Here is a 9068-nt window from a genome sequence, read left to right as displayed (position 1 = left end):
TTTCCCTTCTAGGCATTGAGAGGACCCATCAATAAATAGTTTTTCCCTATAGGGCAAAGGTTCATCTAACACTTGTTCTCTTGTTGTTGTTTGATAATTAATAAAATCCAAACAGTCATGTTCTGGTTCCTGAACACCCTCCCCATATAGAAATAGGGATTAATATTTTTAGTTGTTATTAACGTGAGCTCTATCTGATTGTCCTGGTTGGGGCTGGACTAGAGTTCCTGTTGGTTTCAGTAGCTGGAGGAGTGCTGCAGCACAGAGACCCCAGGGGCTCCCCAGGCCCAGTGCCCTCACCTGTGTGCGGGGGCGGGGGGAGCACAGCTGGAGGGCTGGGCCCCGATTGGCTGATAGTCCATGTCATGTGACATTGTGCTCACTATATAAAGGCAGGAGAGCGGTGGGGGGCTGCCACTTCTGGGAGTGTGGCTGTGGTGGCTTTGTGTTTGGGATTGGGGGAGCAGGTGGGTGTTGGTTGGCGGGTGGTGAGCAGCTGTATTTTACATTACCTGCTGATACTGCTGTCAGTGTATTATTCTGTTACTGTTATTGAACTGTTTTTATCTCAACCCGTGAGTCTCCCTTTGCCCCTCCGATTCCCTCCCCATTCCCAAGTGGGGGGAGGGTGGGTGAGCGGCTGTGTGGTGTTTAGCTGCTGAGTAGGCTCAAACCACAACAGTCCTTTTTGGCGCCCAAGGTGGGGCACAAAGGGTTGAGATAACAACAGATTTGATCTGTGAGTACTATCAAGTTTGTTATAATGCGACTGCACATCCTGTTACAATGTCATTTGCTTGGCTCCTAAAATCATGGGTTTTGTTGCTGCAGTTGTGTTATGCATCCCATTACTTACTATATGTAGTCCCCATGCTGCTGCTTATTACCGTGGGAATTGGATTAAGATTTTTGCCTTGCTGTATTATGTAACTCTAATTTATGGCATGATAAAATCTTCTGTCATGGGAGTTGTGGGGCACCTACTGGAATGGGTTAGTAACTACACCCTCCACCTTTTCTCCTCAGAAAGCCCACCCAAGGGGGAGATACCTTTTTCCATCTTCTCCAAGCTACTTGCAAGTATACTTGAGAATGCTGAGAACTCTGAATATCCATGGAATGCTCATATTAACGTTGTTGTCTTGTTTCTGGAAGCTGTAGTGTTCCTGAATGTGGTTCAGGTTCTGTTTCGGGTTAAGCAACTGTTTCTGAATACCACCCAGAGGTCTACCCCAGGGTTGCAGAGTTATGAGTGGCTGGGAGTGGGGGTAGCATGGGCAAGTACCTAGGACAGTGGGGACCTCCAATGTTTTGGAATTTCACCCCTGAACAAGTGCGGGATCCTGAGAAATTAGTAAAATATTTCGAAAAGGTGTGCTGTCATCCTGACACCTCAAGAGAGACGCAGATCATTGCAACATGCTGGGGCCTGGCCCACGCCTACCGAACCTGCTCACCACTCTGCAGTACCCTCAAAAGGAAGACGTCTCTGCATCTGCGAGCAAAACAACCGGCACTGCAACCACTGTGACCCCCCACCAGGCACTGCAGCCACTCCAACTCAGGTGACAGACACTGCAGCCAATCCGACCCCTACGATAATTACTGCAGGTGAACTGGAGCATCAATCCACAACAGTATCAGTTGCTCCCATACAGAAGAAGAAATACACTAAAAAATCCCCTCGCATTGTAAAAGGTGATGATGAACCAGGGCCGTCACAAGAACAGGAGGAGGAGGCAGATCCAGTGGTAATCACCCGATCCCTATCCCTGAGTGAACTACGACACATGCGAAAGGATTTCAGTTGCCATCCAGGCGAACACCTCCTTACCTGGCTGCTCCGATGCTGGGATAGCGGGGCCAACAGTGTGGAATTAGAAGGTAGAGAGGCCAGGCAACTGGGATCCCTGTCCAGGGACGCAGGCATTGACAAGGTTATTGGAAGAAAGACACAAACGCTCAGCCTTTGGAGATGACTGCTGTCAGGCGTGAGGGACAGATATCCCTTCAAGGAAGATCTTACATGTCATCTAAGTAAGTGGACTGCCATGGAGAGAGGCATCCAATACCTGAGGGAACTGGCTGTGTGGGAGATGGTTTATTATGATCCAGACGATGCGCGGCTACCCACAGACCCAGATGAAGTCCAACGCACCCGGCCCATGTGGCGGAAGTTTATACGGAGTGCTCCATCATCACATTCGAATGCACTAGCAGTATTTGACTGGAGAGACGAAGAGGGACCAACTATGGATGACTTGGCTCGCCGACTCCGGCACTACGAAGAAAGTCTCTCTTCTTCCATTGTCGCAGCTGTGGAGAAACTGTCACAAGAAGTCCGACAACTCAAAGAGGACATGTCCTACTCTCCACCTCCACAGACTAAGGTCTTGGCTATCAGGAGCAAACGACTCCCTACTCAAGCGAGACGATATACGCCATGGGAGAACCTATGGTATTACCTGCATGACCATGGAGAAGATATGAGTAAATGGGACTGGAAACCCACCTATGTTCTAAGAGAGCGGGTCTGAGAGTTGGAAGGAAGAATGGCTACAAATCAAGGTTCTTCCAGGATAAGTGCTGCTCCGGTCTCAGCTAATCAGTTACCCAAACAGCGTAGAAGAATTGACTTTGCTCCTGATCCTATGAGGAGAACTTCTGAGTCGTACTTACAAGAAGTGAGTAACCAGGATGAGACCGAGGTTCGCACAGACCGCACTAACCCCTTCATCAACAGTGGATACTATGAGCAGCATTAGAGGGGCCCTGCCTCCAGCCAGGTGGAGGAGAGGGACAGTCGTGTTTACTGGACTGTGTGGATTCGATGGCCTGGCACATCGGACCCCCAGGAGTATAAGGCTTTGGTGGACACTGGTGCCCAGTGCACCCTGATGCCGTCGAATTTCCAAGGGACAGAGGCTATCTGTATCTCAGGAGTGACAGGAGGTTCTCAACAGCTGACTGTTGGAGGCTGAGGTGAGCCTAACTGGAAATGAGTGGCAAAAGCACCCTGTTGTAACTGGCCAGGAATCTCCCTGTATTCTTGGAATAGATTATCTCCGGAGAGGGTAGTTTAAAGACCCAGAAGGGTACTGGTGGGCTCTTGGTATAGCTGCCTTGGAGACAGAAGAAATCAAACAGCTGTCCACTCTGCCAGGGCTCTCAGAGGATCCTTCTGCTGTGGGACTGCTGAAGATTGAAGAGCAGCAGGTGCCGATCGCTACCACAACTGTGCACCGATGGCAATATCGCACCAACAGAGACTCTGTAGTTCCCATCCACCAACTGATTCGTCAACTCGAGAGCCAAGGGGTGATCAGCAAGACTCGCTCACCCTTTAACAGCCCATGTGGCCATGTGGAAGTCTAATGGAGAGTGGAGACTGACAGTGGACTATCGGGGCCTGAATGAAGTCACACCACCGCTAAGTGCTGCTGTGCCAGACATGCTGCAGCTTCAGTATGAACTGGAGTCAAAGGCAGCCAAGTGGTACGCCACAGCTGATATCACCAATGCCTTTTTCTCCATCCCTCTGGCAGCAGAGTGCAGGCCACAGTTTGCTTTCACCTGGAGGGGTGTCCAATACACCTGGAACAGACTGTCCTAGGGGTGGAAACACAGTCCCACTATTTGCCATGGACTGATCCACACTGCGCTGGAACAGGGTGAAGCTCCAGAACATTTACAATACATTGATGACATCATTATATGGGGGAATACAGCAGAAGAGGTTTTTGAGAAGGGAGAGAAAATAGTTAAAATTCTTTTGAGAGCTGGCTTCACCATAAAACGGGGTAAAGGCAAGGGCCCTGCAGAGGAGATTCAGTTTTTAGGAATCAAATGGCAAGATGGACGTCGTCAGATTCCAATGGATGTGATTAATAAAATAACGGCGATTTCTCCACCAGCTAGCAGAAAGGAAACACAAGCTTTTCTAGGTGTTGTGGGTTTCTGGAGAATGCATATTCCAAATCACAGTCAGATCGTAAGCCCTCTTTATCAAGTGACCCGGAAGAAAAAATATTTTTTATGTGGCCCTGAGCAGCGGCAGGCCTTTGACCAAATTAAACACGAAATAGTTCATGCAGTAAGCCTTGGGCCAGTTCGGGCAGGACATGATGTTAAAAACGTGCTCTACACTGCAGCTGAGGAGAATGGCCCTACCTGGAGTCTTTGGCAGAGGGCACCAGAGGAGACCCGGGGTTGACCCCTGGGATTCTGGAGTCGAGGATATAGAGGATCCAAAGCCCGTTATACTCCAACTGAAAAAGAGATACTGGCAGCATATGAAGGGGTCCGAGCTGCTTCAGAAATAATTGGTACAGGAGCACAGCTCCTCTTGGCACCCCGACTGCCGGTACTGGGCTGGATGTTCAAAGGGAGGGTCCCTTCAACACATCATGCAACTGATGCTACGTGGAGTAAGTGGGTCACACTCATCACACAGCGGGCTCAAATAGGAAGCCCCAGCCGCCCAGGAATATTAGAAGTAATCACAAATTGGCCAGAAAACAAAGATTTTGAAATGTCACCAGAGGAAGAGGTGACCTGACCTGAGGAGGCACCGCCATATAATGAGCTACCAGATAATGAGAAGCGCTATGCCTTATTTATTGATGGGTCCTGTCGCATTGTAGGGAAACATCGGAAGGGGAAGGCTGCTGTGTGGAGCCCCACACGACGGGTCGCAGAAGCTGCTGAAGGAGAGGGTGAATGCAGTCAATTTGCAGAGGTGAAAGCCATCCAGCTGGCCTTAAGTATCGCCGAGCGAGAAAAATGGCCAGTCCTTTACCTCTACACTGACTCATGGATGGTGGCAAATGCTCTGTGGGGGTGGCTGCAGCAGTGGAAACAGAGTGGCTGGCAGCGTAGAGGCAAACCCATCTGGGCTGCCAACTTATGGCAAGATATTGCTGCTCGGGTAGAGAACTTGTCTGTGAGAGTACGTCGTGTAGATGCCTGTACCCAAAAATCGAGCGACGAAGAACATCGAAACAACCATCAAGTGGACCAAGCTGCTAAAATTAAGGTAGCTCAAGTGGATCTGGACTGGCAACATAAGGGCAAAAAGTTTATGGCTATGGGCCCATGATACCTCAGGCCATCAAGGAAGAGATGCAACATATAGATGGGATCGTGACCGAGGAGTGGACTTAACTATGGACATTATATCACAGGTTATCCATGAATGTGAGACCTGTGCTGCCATCAAGCAAGCTAAGAGGTTGAAACCTCTTTGGTATGGAGGGTGATGGTTAAAGTATAGATACAGGGAGGCCTGGCAGATCGATTACATTACACTCCCACAAACTCGACATGGCAAACATTACGTTCTCACAATGGTAGAAGCAACTACTGGATGGCTGGAAACATATGCTGTGCCCCATGCCACTGCCTGGAACACTATTCTGGGCCTTGAAAAACAAGTCCTGTGGCGGCATGGCACCCCAGATAGAATTGAGTCAGATAATGGCACTCATTTTCGAAATAATCTCATAAACACCTGGGCAAAAGAACATGGCATTGAGTGGATATATCACATTCCCTATCACGCACCAGCCTCTGAGAAAATCGAGCGGTACAATGGGCTACTAAAGACCATGCTGAGAGCAATGGGAGGTGGAACTCTTAAACACTGGGACACACATTTAGCAAAGGCCATGTGGTTAGTCAATACTAGAGGATCTACCAACCAGGCTGGCCCTGCCCAGTCCAACCTTCTGCGTGCTGTAGATGGGGATAAAGTCCCAGTAGTGCACCTTAACAACATGCTAGGAAAGACTGTCTGGGTTATTCCCACTTTAGGTATAGGTAAGCCCATACGTGGAATTACCTTTGCACAAGGACCTGGGTGCACTTGGTGGGTAATGCAGAAGAATGGGGAAGTCCGATGTGTGCCTCAGGGGACTTAACGTTAGGTGAAAATAGCCAATAAATTGAACTGTATTAGGTCAATCACCAAACAGCCCTATCAATGCATCGCTATGATTGACACACATTATATAACAGCATCACACTCATGAAGGAACACATGAACTCAAAGTCAGGATTGGTTTCAGCAAATGATGCCCAGTGACTCCCATAGACCATGAATACAGACGGCATCAGATGTATCAGCCACCAGCTCCAACTGTAACAGACACTTAATGCCTTCCTCCTGCAAGGTCACCTGGTCACCTATTCCCTACTGACCAAGAATCACCCTTCCTGCCTTAAAAGACTATTATGACAGATGGAACGCAAAGTTATGAACCAAATGAACTTATGATACATTCTGCAGTGATGGCCCAGTGACTGAGGGAATGCTGTCTGTGTGCACATGCCTAAAACCCAGGAGAAAGGATAACGATCAATTAGACTGTATTGGGTAATAGTGGAACTTGAGCATAACGTAAATGATATGGAATAAGGGGTGGATACTGTCTTGCTTTGGGCCGAAATAGAGTTAATATTCCTTTTCAGGGACTAGATGAGTGCTGTGTTTTGGATTTAGCTTTGGGTTTGGTATGGGAAGAATGCTGATAGCACACTGATGTTTTCAGCTGCTGCTGAGACTTCAAGGACTCTCCGACTCTCCATGTCCTGCCCGTGCGCAAGGGAGCAGGGAGGGAGCACGGACAGCACATCAGACCCTAACTGGCCAGTGAAATATTCCATATCATGGAACGTCATGCTCACTATATGAGGAGGGGTGGTTGGGAAGGGCTCTCTCGCTTCCGGGATTGCGATTGTGGGATCTTGGTATCTCGGGGTCGCTGGCCAGGAACGGGCTGGATATTGGTTGGCGGGTGGTGAGCAATTACGCTGTACATTGCCTGTTTATATATTTCTTTTTGTTTTCCCCCTATCATTGTCATTGTTCTCGTTTTATTGCTGTTATGAAACTGTTCTTATCTCAGCCTGCGAGTCTCCCTTCACCCCTCTAATCCCCTCCCCCATTCCCAGGTGGGGAGGGGGAAGGGAGGGTGACCAGCTGTGGGGGTTGGCTGCTGACCAGGCCCAAACCAAGACACTTGGATTTGTTAAACAGAGGAGGGCAAGACTGGGTTAACCTCTGTGCTCGCCACCAAGAAGACCTTTATCTCAGCTGTGGGCTGCAACCCCATAGGCATGAGAGGTGGGAGTATATGTTATACCGGACCTCTGCTAATCATCCTGATACGGTTCGCTCGAACAGCGGCAAATCCGTGCAACAAGTGTTTTATTGTTGTGTCCAACATCAGAGTGTGGAAAAAAGGTTGGATTTTTCTTCCTTTGTGCTATTGCAGGCTTGTGTTTTTACCATGTTTAATATCCTGTTTTATACGGCTAATATCTCACATCATTGAGGGGATGCAAATAGCAGTTATGCTGGTAAACCCTGAAATGGCTGCATCAGCTGGTGCCCACAAAGTAATGATATTAAGAATGAGACTAATTGTTAGTAAGCTCAAGCAAAATATGGTACTAAAAGAAAAGGGGTGGTTTGTGATAAATAACAGAAGAATTCTGCTTTTGCTAAAACTAATTAAACAATTAATTTTATTGAGTCAGGCTAAAGCTGTTATTAAAATTAGCGTTGCTAAAATTATAACAGTCAAGCAAGCTTTTTTGGTCACAAGTTAGGCATGTGGTTGGGCATCGTGGGGAGTTGGGCAAGTGAGAGGATGGGGAGTGGTCTGTGGTTAGGTGTCATGTAAAGGGGAACTTGGGGGGGGCTGGGGAGGAATGGAAGCCAGCAGAAAAGGGTTAAGCGAAGAACTCCTGATGGAGAGAGACCTGGACTTCGTGCGTCCCCCCCCCCCCCCCCCCCCCCCCGTAAGTACTGAGAGAGACAGCCTCGGAGAAACAAAAAAAAGGAGCTCTGCAGGTGTGAAGAGGTGAAAACCGCCATTTTCGCTCAACTAATGATATCTCCTGGTTGCTCTATGAAAATAATCCCCTGTTGGGGCAGGGGGTGCCCCATTGCCCCCAGCGCTGTGTTCTTTGCTCCGCTGACTCTGTCCCCAATAAAACATGTTTTTGCTAGACGTGAGCTTGTTTCTCACAGGTAAACGTAGCAGACCGGCGGAGAGGTGGAGGCTTCTCGGAAAAGCCGGGACTATTCCTGCCTTGCAGGCACCCAGAGCCCGGGCTTCTGTCCCGGGGCATGCCCGCGGGGCGCAGGGACCCCCCCCCCGCGCTGGGGCACAGAGAATGCCTGCCTCTGGGGGCTCCCCTGGGCTCAGGGGGTTCATTCCCGAGTTTGGGGGACAGCGGGAGGAGCCCGGCCCGGCTGCGCCCGGCAGCCAGCGAGGGCGGGCGAAGGCAAACGGCCCCGGCCCGCTCTGGCCAGGCCCGGCCCGACCCAGCGCTCCCCTGGGGCCCACGGGGAGCGGCTGGGGAGGGCGGCCCCGCCCCCGCGCTGCTCCTCAGGCCCCGCCCCCGGCCGGCCGGGACTGCCGGGCCGCCTCCGGCCCCGCCCATTGGCTCAGCCGTGGCCAATGGCGTGGCTGTTGCCGGGCAGGGCAGCCCGGGCCCCTCCTCCCAGCGCCGCCCCGCGCCCCCTCCCCAGCGCGCGGGGCCTGAGCGGGCCGGGCTCGGGGCGGTTTGTCCGTCCCTCAGAAAGGGAGCGGGAACAAACCCCGCCGGCAGCCGCTTCCCCAGCGCCGCTGTGCCCGGGCTCAGCCGCGCTCCTCCCTGCCCGGCTCCTCGGCCGCCTCTCCCCCTCGAGCGAGCGCCGCAGCGGGACGGGGCACGGGGCTGCGGGCGCCTCGTCTCTGCCGCCCCTTCCTCCTCAGGCCGTTTCCCTGCTCCCGCCTGGGCCCCGCAGGCCCCAGCTGCGGCCAGAGAACCTGCTGCTGCCTGGGCTCCTCTCCAGGGGCCGCAGCTCCTGCCAGGGTCCCGCTCGGGCCTGGGCTCTCCGCGGGCTGCAGCTTCCTGCTGGCGCTGGCCGCCCGAGGGGGACGGCGTTGGTGGCTGCGTCCTCTTCTCGGCAGCCATTTCCCAGCAGCGCAGGCTCCGTGAGGCTGGCCGGGAGAGCCCCCGGGGGGGGCACTCACCCGGGCCGAGCCCTGCTCCAGCCCGCCACCCGGCCCATGAAT

Source organism: Tyto alba, unplaced genomic scaffold (genome assembly GCF_018691265.1).
Source record: "Tyto alba isolate M040663 unplaced genomic scaffold, T.alba_DEE_v4.0 Super-Scaffold_36, whole genome shotgun sequence".
NCBI classification, from domain to species: Eukaryota; Metazoa; Chordata; class Aves; order Strigiformes; family Tytonidae; genus Tyto; species Tyto alba.
This window is presented reverse-complemented; position numbering follows the sequence as displayed.